The 20,591-nt window shown below is 39.3% G+C and overlaps 1 protein-coding gene across 1 annotated transcript in view; it reads left to right on the top strand.

Moving 5' to 3' along the window:
* Positions 1–2,628: 2,628 nt before the first annotated feature.
* The window catches only part of ARHGEF26 (Rho guanine nucleotide exchange factor 26), a 90,140-nt gene continuing 72,177 nt past the window's right edge, over positions 2,629–20,591 (top strand). The window contains exon 1 of the mRNA XM_068955188.1: positions 2,629–2,647. The gene's annotated coding sequence lies outside the window, so the exon portion shown is untranslated. The remainder of the gene's footprint in view (positions 2,648–20,591) is intronic.

Below are 20,591 nucleotides of genomic sequence, written 5' to 3'. Positions count from 1 at the left end.
GCGCTGCCCTGTGCGGCCTCCTAGGGGAGATGCATGCAGCTTACCAGAGGACGCTCTGGGTTGTGTCTGCAACCGGTGCAAGAGACTGAAAGCAAAGTAAACTTTGAACTAAGCTGAGTAAGTGAGAAGGAAGAGCTGAAGACTCCAGAGATATGTTCTTATGCAACAAATGCATTACCCAAAGTCCTCAAGTGTGGTGGATAGACAGTTAAGTCCTGTGGTAGCCTTTAGATGTTCTCAAAGACTCCCTGGCCTAACAGTAAGTTACCTGCCTCAACATTTGCTCTGTCTGACACTAGAATACCCCATGTTTGGTACCAGCTGAGAAATGAATCAAAACTTTTTGATAAGTTACACGAACTTCCTTTATTCTGCACTTGGACTGGCTGTGACCATACAAGAACACCAGCTCATATGAGCTGGCTGTGGCTTCACAGCTGTTCAAATCACAGTCCCAACATGTAATCAATACTGTAGCTACAGCTGCAGAAATTCCAGAAATTCCTGCTCTTGGTTGCCTGCAATGTGAATCAGGATGTGATCCCTAGGAAAATTGATGCTAATACTGTTATCTGTTTATTTGCTTCATCTCAAAATAAGCACTTAATTTTCTTTAAAGAAAGTATGTTTTGCCCTAGATTTATTAGAAAATACCAAATAATGATATGATATAAACTTGCATAGCTCTGTGATGTCAACAGGCACTTAATTACAGGGTTTATTTCTGCATTACTTGGAGGGAGGAACTGCTGCTTTGTCATGGACAGTAAAGCAGATGGATACTAAAGCATATGCAGTAAGCCATATCACTGTTTAGTGATTAAACTGTAATGTTATATTTTAACAAGTTTATATTGTCTTAGTCTTTGAATCCAGTCTACTATCACTCATAGTGATGACTTTAACATATGTCGCCTACCTGAATTTCCTGTTCCCCCCCCCCCAGTGATAGGTACCCCTTTCCAAGATTCTCCTGGTAAAACGTGGTTGACTGTAAACCATAGAATAAGTGACTTCTCACAGTCCTTTTAAATCTCTAGGAATTTTATTTTTAATTTCAACAGGTGCACTGTAGTTTAATGGAAGAAAAAAAAAAAAAACAGTTTTCTTCATCCGTCATCTCTTTTCGCTAGCTCTTAGCGAATTACTAGAGAATTTGAGTCCAGATGCAGCCCCTTAGCTCCAGGGATGACACTTTATATAGCATGATGCAAAAAATAACCCTTAGCTGTAAGTGCCACGCAGTTGTTAGTCACATGCCATTTTTCTGAAGGATTCTAGAATGCAAACTCTTCTTGGATTTCTGGCACATGACTGCTTTGCTTTTGTCATTGTGAGTCCTGAGTATTTCAGAGATTAAAAATAAGATAAACAGCTCTGTCTAGTGGCAATTTCAGTAACTACATCAGAAAGATATTTCTAACAGAATTCAACCCATATGTGTTGAATTAAATGAGTTTAAAAATAGCCAGCTAGCCTGTGTTTACACATGACAAAATGCTGTAGGTACTTCTGGAGTTAGACTGAATAAACATATAAGGCCAGATTCTGCCATTAGTTTTTTCCTAGTCCTTGCAGGAGATTTGCTGCCTTGTATTGTTTTGAGGGAAAACCAAATAAAAATCCTTGACATTTTGCTATTTGTAAAGCTGTGGTTGTAATCTGCAAGGCACTGTGATTTGCCTCCCCCCCAACACACACACGCTCCTTAAATAGTCACTGCTGGATGTTCAACGTCAGTCTCATGCTCGCAAGCTTGTGGTTTAAGGTGGAAACCTCGTAGGAACAAATTTCATTTTAGCTTAGATTTTTTGTGAGTTCCATGACACTTCCATATGTAGTTCTTAACAAAAACCACATAAACGGGTAAGTTATTCTGGACCCCGCCAGAAATTAGGGGAGGGGGGAAAAATCACCTGCCTGAACATTTTTGAGCCTGAAAAGATTCTGTTTCAGACCTTCTCTGAAAAATAGCACCCCATTTCTCGTGGGCTACTCTCCTCCTCTTGCGCTCTGAGAAGTGCATCATGCCAACGACCATGGGGCCCAGAGTCACGGCACCCCTGGGTAAAGCTGCTGCCGGGGGGGAAGACCCATCACCAGGAGGAGCTCCTGTGCGCAGCAGAGCCTGGCTCAGGTGGCTGCTGGTTGCACTCCTGTCTGGAGGAGGCCACAGAGGCAGGTTGCTGTGGTTTGCTCAATGTTATCTGTCCACGCCGTTGCTTTAGGTTCTGCCTGTGGCAACACAGCTTGCAGAAGAGAAAAGCTGTTTTGGCACTGGTTCTAAAGAATAGATGAATATATCATGGCAGCCTTCCCCAGAACGGTCATTTCTGGTCAATGAAGCGCAGCTCTGGCAAAAAGACAAATTGCCCTTGATCACTCCTGTTATCTCACTTACTTCCACCTGGGGCAAAGCTCCAGCTGCAGCTGAGTTCCTGCACGCAGCAGACCAGAGCAGCTGGGAAGGCAGCACCTCTGGGCTCCTGCAGGTACCTGGGGGCAGTCGCCAGTGCTGTCTGCTCGTGGCTGCTTCCTCTGCATGAAGAAGCAGGGTCGAGCTCTGCAATGCCTTGGAGGAGGCAGTGAAAGTGGGGCCAGTGCTCCCTGTGGGAACGCACCGGCTGAGAAGGAAGAGCCTTGTCAGGTGAGAGGCAAAGGGTGGGCCAGAAACCAGCAGAGGAGTAGGGTGTGGAGAGGGCGGCTAACTGGCAAGGAGGGGCTATCAGAGCTAGTAAGGAAAGCATACTTATTTTTAAATAATTTTTAATATCATCATTTCACTTACTGTTTGACATAATGTCATTAATGAAGCTGTGTCCCTTTAGGCTTTTTTGTTTTGAAGGAAACTGATCTTTATTGGTACACCAGTGATGTGAGATACAGTCAGCTTTCCTAGTGAGCCTCAGTTATGGGAAGAGTGGGGACCGCTCATCTGGACAGCTCTGTAGGCATCTTTAGCTTGCGATGGAGAAAGCTCATTCCCTTGATCATAAGCCCTGTCTACATTTGCCAGAATTTCTGATTTAATGAGATTTAATAGATAGAAGATTTATAGAATGTGATTTACGTTTTTTTTTTTTTTTCTTTTGCCTTCTGGCGGTGTTTAGGTATTAAAAAAAACAGTTAGAAATAGGACATTAATATGTCTGCCTTTGTGGAAAGATTGTAGCTGCAAGTATGTACGTTCAAGGGTTATAATAGACTGTGGCCAAAGGCTAAACTATGTATTGGTAGTTTATTTTATACAGTGACTAATAAATTTATCTAACAACCTTCAGCATATTCTTCACAGTATCCCTTTGGGTAGCTTGTTACCATCTGAAGGAAATTCTAAAACTTTTAAGAAATTTGGAATAACTTCAAATCTTCTCCAAAATGTCACTAAAATGTGTTGTTTTGGGAATACCACAATGTTTTTACAGCAACGTTCTGCTTCAAAGAACTTCATTTAATCTCATGATTTTGGTATCATAAAATTATGTATGATATAGGAAAGAAACAGTACAAATAAACTGGCAGCTGTTCTATTAACAACTTCGAATTCTCTGTTTGAAAAGATGCTTCTATAAATGCCTAAAAGGGTAAATCAGACGCTTGCACAGATACTGCTACTTGTCGTCTATGCTGAGTCATTATTTTGTTTAAGAGCATGGGTCCTGTTAAATGAAGGCTAAGTGCAAGCTAGTTCGGGTGCACCTTTGCATACACAGAATCATTTGAAGCTGCCAGAGAAATGAGATCAAGGCTGTGACAACAAATTGCAACAAAGACAAAGATTCTTTTTCTACAGCTTGCTTGCAGAATGCTCTCTGACATGCTGTAGAGTGCAAAGCTGTCTCTCCTCCATTTCTACCACCCTGACCTGCATCAATAGACTTAGACTCTCAGGTTTCCCATCGGTAAGCACTGCAAGCTTTAGACGACAAGTATTTTTCATGAATAAATTCTTACTTTGGAGTTAGGAAAACAATTATCGTTTATAGTAAGATTGGTCTTTGGATAGAACATGTCTGTACCATGGTAATTAGTTAAACGTGAGAGGCGATTTTTATTTTCTAGCGGTCCATTTGCTCACGTGGATGAAATCCTACTTACATAAAGTAAGTAGACAAACAGGACTTACTCCTCAGTTGGAAATAATCCTACTGATACAAGCGCTTTTATGCCATTAGGTTGCAGAAACCTTTTTTGAGCTTCATCCTACACTATATATTCTGATATAGTGAAAGCAGAGTAACCTTTGAGGGCAGGCAAAACGAAGTACTGCATTTGAGAGGCAACCTCTTCTACTTTGTCCCCCTGGCTTTCTATATCTAAGGTTTTGCCTGGGGTCTTAAAATATGTGGTCATCTTGTCCAGTGATCTGTTAATAGCAAAACTAATTCTGTCAAGGTTAGATAATCCTGAGGTGACAGAAGCAGCTGCAAGGTAGGGTGCTGGTGATATCTGCTCTTTTGATTCACACTCCGTACCCCTGGTTTTGTTCAGCTTGACACAAAGGCGGTTGGCTGGCGTTCCACTTCTAGGCGATGACAGGGAGCAGCAATTGCTTATCTTATTTGCAGATGACCAGGATTTCCCAGGCTTTTGGATGCAAACAGTATTGGCTCCGTATCTTGAAGTTCACTTAGTGTTGGACCCAACAGTCAGTCAGAATCCATCCATGCTCTAATTACAGACAGGATTCAGAATGGGCAGTTTAGCACTATTACACGTCTTGAATAGAGCATGTTGTGCGGACACTGTTTGCACTTAGTCCTTAGTAATTACCAGGTCCTAAGATGTTACCTCTGGTCTGTAAACTTTAACAGCCAGATACCCGCCTACCTCTGTCTTACTTTTCTTGCTCTGCCATACTCAGTTGCGCGCTCATCAAGATCAGAGATTTCTGAAACCCGGAGCCAGCCCACTGACCTCCTCCGTACCCACCTATCCTTGATCTCCTTTAATTGACTCCTAGAGAATGTTTCAAAGCATACCTTTTTTTTTTTCTGTATGATGTTGATAAAGAAGATTTTTCTGTCAAAAGGGAAAATGAATCTGAAGGGAGAAGTTGGTGAAATTCGTGGAATTATAATTGATTTTGTGTATTTGTGTAGGTATATACATACGTATGCATCTATGCAAAGTACAGCCTAGATCTGAGGCCAGAACTGCTTCTATTAATTGTGGTAAGTCAAAATAAGTAAACAGAAATAATAAAGGGATTGCACAAAGCAGTGTGAGGTAAAGATTCAGCATGCTAGACTGTCTACTGACTTCAGTTTACAGTAAGAGCAGAGGTCAGCGCCTAAAGATGGAACGTGTGTTCAGTAAAAGTTGCTCAAGATTTCAGATGAACTTCATTCATACCCAACAAAAGCAGCAGATAGCATGTCTGTGCTGCATTAAGAGGTTAGAGGTAAAAAGCAGATGCTGTCTAGATTGCGTAATAGCTAGCACAAGTCTTATATATTTAAAGCCTCCTTGAAAGAAGGACGCTGTTTTTCTAGCAGGGCAAGCTCAAGGCCAGCAGGCAGGGACAGCAGTAAAGTTGTGGCTAGTTACTTGAAAGAATCATGTGCAGCAGAACTTTTATGTGAAGTCTAAACTTGTATGTCTTTCTGAAATTTCCAATGAAGCCAACAGAATTTTTTTAAAGGAATGCACTCTTGTTAAATCTGTCTCCTCCCTTGCAGTACCTCCACTGAGCAACATAGCCTGCAGCCTTGACTACTTTTTGCATAAGTAAACACTGAAGATAAGCAGAGAGAAACAATAATTGAAACCTGCAGTTTGCAAATTGCCCTGCCCAGAAGGCATTCAGGACTTTGATTCTGTTCCTTTCTCTGGACTACTGCTTTAGCTGAGTTCTCTGTAAGTGCTCTTCACTGTGCGCCCCATCGTTTCAGGTTGTTTCCTTTCTCTGTAGTAGACCAGATTGAATCTGGTGTATTAGGTTTTTCAGTTATTTTTGTCCTGCATTTTTAAAGCTGCACGTCTTGGATCATGTCTCCCTTTTCTCAGTCTCCCCTTGTGCTGTGTTTTCTTTCTTCCATCTCCTTTTATAAGTTCCGACTCACTGCTTTCTCTTTGTGTGTTCTCTTTTGGCACCTCCCATCATGACTGCCTGCCAATTCCTTGCAGCCTCCGTGTCGTCTTCTCCACTCAGTATGTTTCTTGGCTGCCTGTCAATTCTCAGACTTCAAACTGTAGTGTTTCCAGGATCTGTTCTCTTTGAGAATTTTTTCCTTTTTTATTTTCTCTCTCTTTACAATATTATTTCTAATCACTTCTCCTTTGGCCCTGAGTTGAACTCTCTCTAGGCACAAGGAAAATAACGTGCTCTTTGCATCCTGGTTTGGATCATATTGAATTCAGAAGGGCGGTAATGAGATTTGCTTACGTATGCTTCTAGAGGCTTCGTTCAAAGTGCAAGGGTCTGCAGCTTTTCAAGCCTTGTTTCAGAGCAAGGGCTGTAGATGACCCAAAATTCAAAGTTTTCATATGTTGCAGTGGTTGATATATGCTTAAAAACTTCCAATAAGGGTCGAACTCAGGGATGACAACAGGCAGCGTTATTTTGATAGTGGTTTTTTTTGGTTCTTCCTACTTGCTGTAAAGGGCATTTCCCACAAAGGATTGGAAAAGATGGAATAAGAAAAACTGGCTAATTTACAGGGGAGAAAAATTTCTGTGATTTCTTTTTTTCCATGCCAACGCTTTGCAAAAATGAAACAACTATCTCAATTAAAACTTACAATCTGTACCATTTTACTAATGGTTTTTTAATTCCGTTTAAATGCAGCAATATATAAGCTGGCTTTTCTTGCAAACACATTTTAAAATCTTCCCTGGGTTCATTGCTGTTTCAAAATTCTCTTGCTGTTTTTGTCGTCCCACACGGTATCAAATGACTATTTTGCCTGTTTTGTTTTATATAACAAAAAATTTATGTGTTGATAGCATACAAAGTCTCCCATGACAGTGGAAGTCAATCACGCGCTCACCTGCTCTCCCTCAGACAAACTTGCAGATTTAAACATTAACAGGTCCCGGTTCCTCTCCCATACTCTTCCTTTCCTTTTTCCTCTCCCTCCTCCTCCTTCCTGTGCCCTGTGCCAGAGGCACAGAAAGAGATTATCTCTGTAGATCTAGAAATACATATGTGCTTGCAGAAGAAATTGCCAGCCTACACGTGAATTATTCCAGTCCTCATGGGAAGTCTATACAGACTTAGTAGCTGAACCCAAATCTTTTGCTCCAGACTTGGCTTTTAACCTGTAATATTTAATGTACTGATTCCTTAGTTTGTATTGCCACTTATAAGTAATGTAATAATCACATAATGACATACAAATAGCGGAAGATGTCATCTCATTCTTAGACTGGACTATAGTATTCATTAGTCCACATATATATTTGTGCAAGTAGGCCATATGAACATTTGTTAGTGAGTGTTCTTTGCAAATTTAACTCCTCCTTTCTCCATGTAATAAGTCAGTCTTGGCTTCTGGAAAGTATTCGCATGAGTGGAATAACCTTACGGGCTGGACTCAAAAGTTACTTAAGTCAGTAAGAAGTCATAAGTCTTTCAACTAAGTTGAATGAGTTCAGGATTTTACTTAATGTTCAGATCTTTCTGCCTATGGGTTTTTTGCGTAATAATTCTGATCATTCTGTATTGGTGATTCACGATATATGACTGATCACGGAAGTCAGGCACTATTATTTCTTGTCACCGATTAGACGTTTAAAACCTCTTTAGTAGTAATGTTACGCTCATCAAGTTGCTTGGGTAGGGGTATCTATATACATACATGTGTGTATGTATATATGCACACATATGTCTGTATATCTACATAAACATGTATATGCATACACACGCATGTATATGTGTATTTAAAAAAACAAACTCCTCTTCCTTCTACATACAGGTTTGCTGTGTCAGGTGGAAAAATCTGTCTCATTCCTAGACATTGCTACCGGAGCTGCTATTTCTGAAAGAGGCAGAAACACTTGGCGGTTAGCTGTCCCATACTTAGTTCCTTCAATAGTTAACGCACGCTACGTTTTGCACAACTGTCAGCTATTGTAGCTGGAACATAAATCTTTCATGCAACAGTCCACTGCCTTTGCTGAGCTGAAACTTGACAAATAGTTTAGGCTTGTCCTGGGCAAATGGTGGACTAGCAAGCTCTGGCCACCGTGCAGGCCCGCATCACTGGCTGAGTAGTCAGCTTCGCAGGGAAGTTCTGCTTATCTTGCTTCATACGCTTTGTGTGCGTGTGTGACTTGCTGTTTGCCACAGCAGTTCATACAGACCGATCAAGACTTTACCAGCCAATACCAGTCAGGAAATTATTTGTCTTAGTGTTTCTATAAACGAGAACTATAGTGATACGTTGTGCAGGCTTCTTTAATACAGACTCTAATACTCTCTTTATGATGTACTGTTGTAATATATAACTGTTTTCTGCTTACTTTAATGAGTTGCAATTGACAGCAACAGGACTCTTATGAAATTACATGTTACGTTTCTTATGTGTTCATCACAACTAAAAGGATTACAGTGAAAAGTAAATTGCAGAGTAGTGTTCTCCAGTGACTCATGTAAAGCATTTCATGTGTTTGCGCCTTCAATTCTTGTGTTAAAAGTTATCCTAATCTGTAAGTCTAACTGTAGTTTAACAGTATATTTAAAGCATTCTGCTAAGGGTCATTGCTCTTTGTAGCAATCATTAAGTAAACAGAACAAGCAGAAACGTCCTAGGACCACTGATTTTACTGGACCTATCCTAGGACCTAGGATTTTACTGAAAGAGAAATCTGAAGGCGCAGCAATGTGTAGGTGAGGAATGACATAATTTTACATGAAATTGGATGCATCGTTTTCTGGTGCTGTGCCTGTGTTGCCAAATGGCATCAGATGCAGGTTTGCTTGGGTGCCCTCTTGATATAATTTATCCTTGTTTCCTGCAAAACGTGGGACTTCACAGAATTTCAGCAAATCAGTCTGGAGAACAGCACGGCATATGCATCTGCCCTTGTATGTGAAGCTGTCTCTGGGAGAGTGTCAGAAGAGGGTGATTTACCTTGGCTCCGGCTCCTTCTCTCTCGGAATTGTACCATATTATAATGCCTGGGACCTGTGAATAAGTAAGATTGGGATTATGCTTCTCTAACAAATTGGTAAGGAAAAGCAGTGGATTTATCTCTTAGGTTTTTTCTGTACGTTTAATCTTTTACTTTATCATCTGTCTCCAGGTGAGATCAGTCAGTTGTGGAAAAACCTCTGTGAATTAAACTTAGGCAGTTATTGGATGCAGATGAAAAATTGTAATAGTAATGAGTCCTAAGTTTCAAGGGAGGCTTTTAGTGCAGTATAATGGAAGGATGAATATTTTAACCAGGGTAACCTTTAATGCCGAATTGTATCTTCTCAAAGCCAGAGAAATCTAGCTTCCTCCTTAATTTGCTTTTCACATTTTTACAGCTGCTAGGCTGTGGGTTTGGGTTTTGTGTTTTTTTTTTGTTTGTTTTGTTTTTTGAGTAAAACAGGGTGAACAAAGAGTGAATCTAGTTCTACTTTTTAGATTTATTTGGGTGACATAGGAAAATAAGTAGCCTGTATATTTGTGGCCACAGTAGTGGCATGAACGCACATATATAGAAATTTTGGTACCTACTATTGTGTGTTTAGTATAAACTGCCCAGTGAAAATAATTTCTTTCGCCTTGTTGTGTAGGTCTAAATGTATTTCATTCTCAGTCCCCCTTCTCTTTTTTTGGTGACTGTTCTGCAATGTTCTGACCATCTCCTCTGTAGCACGTAGCTTCAGCTTCCTATGGCAATGTCACAGCTGAGGTGCGTGCTCTACCTTCTTTAGGCGTTTATAAAGCCAACCACATCACGAGTGCTTATCGGACACCAGTGAGAGATGTAAATCTTTCCACATCTATACTAATATATATGAAAGAAAATTTAGGAAACAGACATCTTAACACTGCATAAGAAATTGGAATTTGGATGTTTATTGTGTATGGTTCAGCTAATTTTGTGAAGTCTATTTGACTAGACTTTTCCAGGTTTTTTCCATTAATTATGCTAATTGTTCCAGGTGGAAGCCTGAAAAAACAAGTGTTCTAAATAATTTGAAAACCTGAAGAATGTTGGGTTTCCACCTTCAAAATTTTAGTTATACTACATTTTCAGCTGGAGGCTAGTAAAGATTAGTTGGAAAGAAACTTACTGGTTTAATACAAGTCATTAACTTCTTTAGCTCTTTATCTAACATGAGAATTTGAATAGAGAAGAAACAAGATTAGTAGACCTTTGATTTTTTTTATGTCACAAATGCTATAATGTCTATTACTGCTGTGTACAGGATAGCTGATAATTTAGCAGTCAGATAACTGTAAGTTCTTAGTACATAAAATTAAACTGGAATTCATATGTTTAAGCACTACAGAGTTGAGCACTAACAAGGGACAGGTGTCGCTGGCTGCACACAGGGGAAGTGAAGGGGTCCTTGGAGCAAATGAGAGAATCCTTTCCCTTTTGCCTTTCCCGCAAGGAAGGGGCAACAGTTCTTTGGAGCTGCTCCAGCATGATTTCTGATACAGTTTCATCATACACCTACGAACCTTTCCATGACACGAAGAAGAGACCGTGCATTAGCTTGCACTCAGCCATTGCGCTGCCCAGACCAGGAATTTACAGAGCAAACCAGCTCTCTCCGCTGCGCAGGAGTTGCGTGTCGCTTGTACGTTCCCCATCCTAAGACGCTGCATAGCTAGTGAGCAGAAAGTCAGGTTTAGCTCTCACCAAAAAGTACTGTAGGCTGCATTAGGTTGTATTGGGTTGCTTGGAGACTGGCATCGGGGTCAGCCTTTATATAAGGGGACATTTGTTTATTCATAGTCCCTGGAAAAAAGTCTGGTGTTCTAGTTAGGGTCCTGAATGGGACTTGAATTTGCTCTAAATGTGGCTTATCTTTGATTTATGCACAATCAGAACCACTTGCAAAATAGGGACAGTACTCCCTGGCTCCTAGGACCACTGTGAGGCCTACGTTTCATGTGCTAGAGGGAGCTAAATAATAACTTTGTTAAGCAAGTAGATGACCGTAACAATTGCCTTGTGACTGCTGTTGCTGCTCCAAAGTCCTGTACTAGATCTAGGCAACACAGAAGGCAAATGAAAAAGCCTGATAGAAACTTTCTCTCAAACCATTGAAATCGAAACAGAGGCCTTATTTATTAAAACGATTAAGTCATGTATTCATTTTCACTGAATATATTTTTGGCCTGTGAATACAGAATTTGGAACTGCCTGTTTTTTCACTTGTTTTTCCCAATGTCGAAGACATTCTCACTCCAGTCATGTTTTGTCCCATCTACATCCTATTCCCCATAAGAATACAGCTCTGAACAGCTAAAGAAATTGCTAAGATACAACACTTGTGCTTCTTGTCTTACCTTCAATAGGTGTTGATTTGTATGAAATAATTCCTAATTTTTTAAGGATCATAGCAACTGTCCCCATCTTACATGTTATTTTTATGTTTTAAAAGGTCTCCTTTATATAAATTTCACTCTTATATTGTTTAATAGCTTATCATTAATATGCATTTAAATGTATTCTGTTGCATTCTCATCTTTCAGAACACAGTCTATCCATTTATCTTTCTCCACAGAAAACTGTAATGGACAAAATGTGAAGCATGTGTAAATAAAATGATGTTACACAGCCTGGCAGAGAAAGTGGAACATTTGAAAAAAAAAAAAAAAAAAAAAGAGAGAGAGAGAGTCTTGAGATCTCTCTTTTTATGGATTCAAAAGTTGCCTGCCTGCCTGCCTGCTTGCTTGCTTGTTAATGTGGGTCTATTATAGCTACTGGCTCAGCTGCCTCTGTTTAGCTTTGTGAAGAGCTTTTCACACTGTATTTTTCAGATACAGAGCTAAAAGCATGCTGAGCTCTTCTTTTACCCTGACAAGAGCTTTTATGTATGTGCATTGGCTGCTCTCCATTTGCTGTCTTGTTCTTTAGTCCTGGGCAAAGCTCTGTGTATTTTAAAAACAGAAAGCCTTACAATCCTGGCATCACCTTTGGTTACTAGGAGCAGGATTTTTGTACTTCAGGAAGGTACAATTCATTTTTTAATTTATTATTATTTGCAAGTCCTTCTTTTGCTTAAATAAGAGAAGGAGGGAAGGTGGCAACAGAAAATAGTACTCTTCTCGATAAAGAAACCTCAGCCTTAGTCAGTCACAGGTCAGCTGTGAATATGTATTTCCCTCAAACAAACAGGCGCTGTACATGCATGCTGATAGTCTATCAATTATCCTTGACTTCAGCTGCTCTATCCAACAGGTTTGGACGTATACTCTTCTTGCAGGTACTGCTGGTACCTAGCAGTGATGGGTTGAGAAGAGTAACTAATGACAGGGTGATTCTAAGCTTTTTCTGCCTTTTTTTTTTTTTAAACAAAAGTGTACATAAGTATATGTATTTGAATACATATAGGTGCACAAATAATGAAAATAAAGCAAACATACTAAAAGAAGAAAATGATTTAACTTGCTAAACATGCTTGGCATTGTTTTATACCTCTTTTAACGGTTGAACAGTCTCAGTAAAGAAATGAAGAGCTGAATGGGCAAAAAGCCAGAACTCGCCTTTCAACTCCCTTTCCCTTCAGGACTGCTGTATCATTCTACAGGGGACTTTTCCCATGCTTTGACAGCCCTGCCAGGGCCTCGCGAATCCCTTCGGCAGACCTCGGGTACAGCTTCCACAGTGGTTCCATCCCTGGTAAACGGGACGTGATCATCAGGGCTTGTCCGGTCAGCTCTAGGTGTCCGAAGCTGTACTGAAAGTTGGTCTTCATCTCTTTACCTGTCTGTATACCTTTCTCTGACTACGTGTCTTTGTTAGACTGGAGCAGAAAGACCTTCATGTGCTCTGAGAGGAAAGAAGTCTGGGAAAGCCAGGCAGTTTTGTGGACAGAAGGAAGATGGATCAATAGGGAAAAATATCTATATTTAGGCATATATATTTAATAACGTGTCTAGAATGCCCACGTATTTCATTAATGGAAGTATGTGGAATACAAGCAATCCTTAAATGTTCGTCCCCAAATACAACATCCCTCTTTTGCATTTCTGTAATTGATACCAGTGAGCCATGCCCTTGCTGTGGCATGTGCCGTGTTTCAGTTGCACACTGAGAGACCATGGACAGTGAATTTAGCACGTCACTTGTCTCCTTCTGGCCTCTAGTAAGCATAGTGAGGGCTGTCTGTCTAATGATAGATTCCTCTCATTAGCTTTTCCCTTTGTGTATTAATTTCCTATTTAGATAGAACATCACAGACATTTTTTGAAGTAAAGATTTTATTTCCCTGCTGTGTTTGAACTGTGTATATGATGGCGTAGAATAGAGGAGAACTGCAAAACAAGTTTCTTCCAAAAAAGTGTTTGGTTCAAAATAGAAACAGTATATATAATGCCAAATATATTTGTACTTAAATTTTCTTTCCAGGTGCAGTAGTGCAAGGAGTTTATTAGAATATGAGTGGAATTCTGTTAAAATATTATTTTCTCTCTGAAATCATAACCATGGATTAAATCAGGTGGATAATGAAGAATCAGAATTTGACTGTGCAGTCAGTTGAGGGGCAAAGAAAGGTTTCTAATTATAGTGCAAGTAAATAAAACTTTCACTCAGAGCGGAACTGTGCCCTTAAAATGAGAGACTATTTTTAGATTTTGAATTTTAGAGTAGACCTCTTTTACTGTAATACAATACAGTTCTAACGAACGTCTCCTCTTATGTTTCAGAGTTAATATCTACTTTCAACATTTTTGCTTTACAGAAGCCTGTTCTTTATATGGCTCTTCCTGTAGCTCTCATCAATCTGATTAGAACCATTTCAATTTTTGTAGCTTTAGTGTTTTGGATGGCTCCTTAAATTTAAGTAATCTAGTCCAAGAATATCAATATGTATATTTTTTTATTGTTCTGTTTGGACTTTTCTGTTAATGGTTTACTTAAAGATACATATTTGCTGTGGAGTTTGCTAGCCAGCCATAACTATCTGGAGTATTTCAAGTATTTCTAGGTTTTCACTCACATACAGAAGAACATCTGTAGCCAGCTTTCCTTTTTAATGTCTCTTATTTTTGGCTTAAATATTTCCCTTGGAATGCTTGGGATACTTGGGAATCAGTAGTTAAACTTTTAAATTATTGATTAACTGTCGCTTGACACCTTGCAGGCTATTCCAACTGATACCATGCAAAAAGAGTCTATTGCAAAGTCTATTAAAAGGAAGAGATTTCTGATGACTTGCATAAACTATAATCTGAATGATCCACCCAGCTCGTGGATGGCAGAAAATAATTTATTTCAAGCTCCTTTCAAAAGATTTCACCTATCGTTACTACTATGGCCAAGTTGGAGTTGGCCATTTAGGTTTTCTCCTATACATTTTAATGGCACATTGATGCAGCGATTGCAAACAAGACTAATATTAGTCAAAGGTCTCTTCCAGCATGCCACGTGGATGCTGCCCTTAGTGAGCACCAGGTGGTGGCTGCTGCTGATTGTTTGGAGCCTTTGTGACAAGGCGCAATTGTTTATAATCTGCCGAACTTGTGAAGAAAACAAAATGGTGGTGATTGTCATATCTCTGGTCAAATGTTTCTGTCTTGTCTTTGGACAGGACCTGAGTTTGTCCAGTTTTTCTACCATTTGGGGGCTCAGTTCATGCAGTAATATAGAAGATGGCAATTTCAGAATCCGCTTCCTCATAGCTCTGAGGCACTAAAATAAATGTTATAGTTAATACAAATAAAATAGAAAATATAAATATAGACAGCAAAGAACAGAGAATCAGGGTACAATAAGGCCATGTGGCTGTTTAAGTAAGGCATATACATGCCCACGTACTGCAGAAATTTTTTATATATTTATTTAGTGTTTTATTTTTTTCTCTGACAAGTTGCTTATTTTGTCCCACTAAAACTGAAGTTAATAAAAAGCGTGACATTGCTTTTAGTGGATTATAGTGGATGTGCACTCTGCTATTTCTCTAGATGATGTAAACTCAATGTCAAAGCTGCTGCAACTCACCTCCACATCCCAATTACACGTGGTTAGCTGTAATGTTTGTTGTATCCCCATGATGCTCTTAAAACAGTTTAAACCTGGCTTTTTAAAACTTAGCTTAAAAATAATTCTAAATCGGTAAACTCAGTTAAGAGTATTGACAAAAGAGTTTGAACAAGTCTAACTGAACTGATTATAAAAAATTATTTACATAACTCCTTAGGTGTGGGTTGTACCATGGCTGAGACTGGAATATGAGACCAAATTCCTTTCCTGTGACCTTTATTATATAATTGTTGCCAAGTCACAAGAGTCCGTAATGGCACATGCAAACCTCTATACAGTTAAATCCATAGAAAGTATCATGGAAGGAGAAACATCCTGCTTGATGAAAATGAGTGTTGTCTCCTGTTCAGCACATGAGAGTTCCCTGCTTACAAGCCTTTCTATCTGGTATTTAACATCCTTTAGCTAGGTCTTAAAAATAATTGCTCTTTGAAAAAGGCCTGTTGAACTCAAAGCAGGATAATTAAGGTCATTTATTTTGCTCTTTGAAGAAATGATTAGTTTTTGATACAGACCAGAGAGATCTATCTCAAGCTAGGTAAACTGAATTGTAACACATCCTTTCATGTTCTCATAGAGAGAAAAACATATTCTCTCTGTATATTCATCCCAGATTCTGGCTTTTATCACTCAAAGACAAAGAAAAACATAAAATACATCATAACATTGCCTATGAATGTTATCCATTGCTTCAGAAAGAAATGGTCTTGTATGTGTGCACATCTTACACGCTTTTCCTTTCTTTTTGTCTGTGCCCCAGAGGAGTTAACTGCAAAATAAAAAAGAAAAAAACTAACATATATAATTCCAGCCTGTAAAACTGAAAAACCAAAGCACAGGAGATAAGATCATGTGTGGATATGAACAACATGTTGTTACAGGAAGCACAATCCACAGAGTTCCTTCTAATCGTTTAGAAGACCACACAGCATTGTCACCTGTGCTGTAAAAGTTGCAGGCCGTATGTAGGCTCAAATGACTTCCTAAAGCTGGATGAAAACCAGCGTTGCTGATTGTTGCTGCTCAGCTTACTGGATCCTGTGGGAGCACTAGGTGGTGTCTAGCATGTCTGATGCAGCTCGGGCATTGCTTCCACGGCTGTCAAATGAGTGCCACCTTTACTTCCAGTGCAAGGGCCTTGTAAGGCCGTCAACTGTCACTGCAACTCAGCTTAGTAAGCCCCCCTTCTTCTAGAAATGCTCTCTTCTAGTAAAGCTCTTCCCAACTAGGTAAAGTATGTGCACTTGAAATTGCCTGAGCAGTCTGCACTTTGTCAGGACCATACTTGCACACAGCGTCCAGCTGACCGATTAGAATAAATAAGTCCACAAGACTCTCATGATAAGTTTTTTTTCTGAGTAACTTGAAAAGTATTTGAATTCTTTATTAACATGTATTAAACAGCTCATTCTCCACAACAGCAACTTTCTGCTTACTTTGGGTCCAGTGTTGCCTCTCTGGAAGAATGCCTTTTTCCAAGATCTTCATCACCTTTGATTTGATTTAAGGGGTAAAATTAGTCTATGACTAATTTTGGAACAAACTGAAAGGCAATAAAAATACTTTGTCTACAAGGGACTTGTTTCATAAATAAAATTAATAATCTCAGCAAGCCAAATGTACTACTTAGGCAGAGCACAGTAGTTTATCTCCCTCAGAGAAAGGCCTTTGGTACAGCAAGATGTCATCAGTACACTTCTATTTTCCTTCTGAATCCGGATTTCCCGCTTTGAGGGGATTGTGTTCTTTGGTCATGGCTCAGTGTCTTGCTTTCCTCTCTTTTCACACTTTCTCTCCCCCCCCCCCCCCCCCCAACCCCCAAGTCTTGTCAAAAGTATGTTTTTGCTGTGAATTCTCAGCCTTCTCTGCTTCTGGCTCGGTCTTGTTACAGCTAAAGGTCTTTCTTCTCTTTCCTGCAGCCCTTTATGTATGTTCTCTCCTTTTTCTCCTCCTCCTGGACTCCACCCACCAGTTCTAGAATTTCAATTGCCAGAGCAGCTACCGTTTACAAACAATGCAATAAATGTGTTTTGTGAATCTGTATCGCTTTGCAGTAAGTACTGAGTTCTGTGCAAGCACGCTATCTGCTCTATGGAGACATTCACCCGTGCTTTGCTACAGCAGGAGGGAAGGACTTTCTGATACCTGTTACAACAGGAGTTGTATTTGAAAATAAACACAGATTCTCTGCCATTGCTTTTACCAATCTGCACTGAGCAAAGATCAGTGGAAAGAAGATCTGAAGGTGCAGCTGGAGATCTTTATACAGGAGAGATACTAAGCTAGATAAGGCTTTGGTGTTGCTGATTCCATAGCTCTTACTGCAGCAGTGATGTAAAGAGTAGAGCAAAAGTGGGGCTGAAGTATATGACTCCCTGACCAATACTTGTCAATATAATGACTCCTGGACTCCTTCAAAAACATCCTAAATTAGCCAAAATAGAATAATATATAATTACAAGCAAATTGTATATGTTATACATATAATTTATATTTTAAAAATTTATACATATAATTATAAAAGTTACCAAATAAAAACGTAAGAAGAAAAATATAAATAATACAAAAACACCAGGGAACCACAGATTTTTGGTTGGAACCCCTTTTCTTACACTGACTTCCTCTTACTTTTGCAGATGTCACTCTTGATACTTTTGTTTTCTTTCTGTACAATGACAAGTGATACGCAGTGGTGATAGAGTCAAACTTGGAATTCGGAAGATGTGGATTTAATTAGCTACTCTGTCAGAGACTTCCTGGTTGCTCATAGACATGCCATTTATGTCTTTGTGACCCTGATAAATTGGGGATAGTGGTCCTTCCAAGCAGAACCAAGGGCAATGACAGCACACAGGCTGACCAGGTGCTAAGACAAGAACTTTTAAGGGATGCTTAAGTTGTTTGTTTAATGCTTGTGCTTTCAAGATAAAAGTGCTTCATGTTAATGCTGAGATGTGCTTTGGGGTTTTGTGTACTTGTATGTATGTATGTATGTATGTGTACCTATATATATGTGAAAATTTTAAGTATCAAAAATTATTTTGGTAGAGCTATATGATTTATCCTGCATTGCAGTTCTGTGTTCACTATTACCAGTCTCCTATCTTAATTAGTATAAGATGGTTTTAGAGAAGTGAATGATGAAGATTATTTCAAAGGGGCATACTATCTGAAGAAGAAAGATAATCAGTTCTGAAAACAGTGGTGTACTGGATGAGAAAACAGAAGGATGTAACAAAGGTTCAGCCTGGGGTGTGTCTTTTCATTCTTAAGGATCTTTTCAGAAGCGCAGAGGTAAACGGCCTTTGAAGTTCTTCTGCGTGGTAGGTTAGGAAATAAGTCACAGTCGAGGTTAAGGATGAAAAAGGACTTAGATAGTATGATAGAAATTATTTCCACATGACAAGAGTACTCAAGTGATTGCTAGAAAATAAGAGCACAAATTTGACTGGAGAGGAGATAAAATAAACCGTACAGCTGCATTTCAGTGCACACAACAGAGTAAATCCTGATAATTAGAACACATTTGAGTTAGTGAATTGAGAGTTGAATTGGGAACACTTCTAATAGCTTGACCAGGAAAGATTATAAAAGAAGTGCCTATTTTTCAAAAGGTTTAGGAAAGTAGTAGTCTTAAATATACTGTATACTTAAATATACAAAAGAGATTATTATTGGCAAAAAAAAAAAAAACCCACCCTCCAGATAGGTTATTTGGACAACACAGTGTGCACAGTACACTGCAATGTAGAAGAACTGGTAAAATGAGAGAATGATCCACTAAGTGGAACAGGGAATTGGTCATGTTACAGCTAAAAGCATGGTCTTGTTGAGGTCAATAATTAAAACTCCCACAGTCGTTAGCAAAACCGGGATCTCACCCATTATGCATGTGTTGATCCATAGTTTCCACTGAAGGAACTTCAGCCAAGAAGTTAAGCAAACAGTGGAACCTGAGCGTAGACAGTACAAACAGCAAACTGGAATGCAAGGAGAAAGGGCGTGCTTCAGCATTTTAGCTCATTTGAGAAGAACAGAGAAGTTCCGTGCTCTGCACTCCAGGTGTCCTAATGTCCTGGTACTGGTACTGAAGATTTTGGATGCAAGGTACTTTCAGGGGTACAAACTGGCTTTAAGCCTAAAAATCTATGCTGCACAAAATACGTTGTTCCTTGTGTGAACTCAAGCACATATCTGAAAATGAAGTTGTTGGTAGCCATTTCACAGCTCTACATTAGCGGTGGCTGTGACATTCATAAAATTCTAGTATTGTAATGCAGCAAAGGGGAAATCTGGACACAGGTTAATCAGTTACCCAGTTCCTTGAAAGTAAAGCCAGGTTCAGAATTCCTGAAAATCAGCCCAATTTAGTTAAGCCATTTTATTGGATTTAGGTGTTTAACTTGAGAGATTCGGGTTTGAAAATCTCAGCTTCCATCTACAACAGCTCCCCGCTGTGTAAAGTACAGACTGTAGTACTCGGTTCAGAGTGGTCGTGTGGTGGTTGCTTAGTGCATAGGTTCAGCAGTCAGCAGTGGGCTGGGAGAGCCATGTGTCACTGAAAACTACGGGGCAGACTGACAAAGTCCACCTGCATGGAGAAGGTTGGACACTTCATCTGTGTAACAGTCACAGCCTGAAAGGTGCTATAGAAATAGGTGATTCTCTTGCTCCAGTTGTAAAGAATGACACAGTGGCGAACCAAACCCATAAATTATTATCGATCATTAAAGAAACAGATGAAAAACACAATAGTTTTCCAGATGTTTTTATTTCTGTATGAGCTGAATGTTCATTCTAAATCTTGTTTTGTTTTGTTTTGTTTTGAATTAAAGAATAGGAACCCCTCTCTCCCCTCTTCTCCTTTTCCTTTGCTCAGGAAAGAATGAAGAGCAGACACAGAACGTAGCGTCCTTCAGCTGCAAAGGCAGCTCTGAGGCTCAGACTTGGTTTTATAGGCTCCCAGTTTTCTTCAGTTTCTAATAGCAACCACAAAGTGTCTTTAGCTATGGCAAGCAATGTTTCAACCCTTTTGTTAGGAAAGGTTTGAAGTACCTTATCTTGCTGCTAAGCTGTTTAAACAGCAACATCTTATGAACTATAGCAGTCAGTTAAAAGAGTTTGTATCTAAATTTTTCAGAGACTTTCCATTAACTGTTCTGCTGTAGAAAGGATATTCTGTAGAAAGGATTAATAAAATGAAATACCCTTCCAGAGTTTCATGGAAGAGTACATGGAATCTTAAAAGTGGAAAAACAATGTATATAAATAAAGTGAAGATTAAAGGAGTCAATTTTCAGTTTCATAATTTTCCTTTAGAATTTAGATTAATTAAACATGAGCTGAAAAAAATTAAAAATAGATGTATTGTTGGAAAGTTTTGAAAACCTTTTATAGAAATTACCTACTTTTAGCAATAGACCGGCCTG

The sequence above is a fragment of the Struthio camelus genome, chromosome 9 (genome assembly GCF_040807025.1).
Source record: "Struthio camelus isolate bStrCam1 chromosome 9, bStrCam1.hap1, whole genome shotgun sequence".
In the NCBI taxonomy this organism is placed as follows: domain Eukaryota; kingdom Metazoa; phylum Chordata; class Aves; order Struthioniformes; family Struthionidae; genus Struthio; species Struthio camelus.
This window is presented reverse-complemented; position numbering and strand designations above follow the sequence as displayed.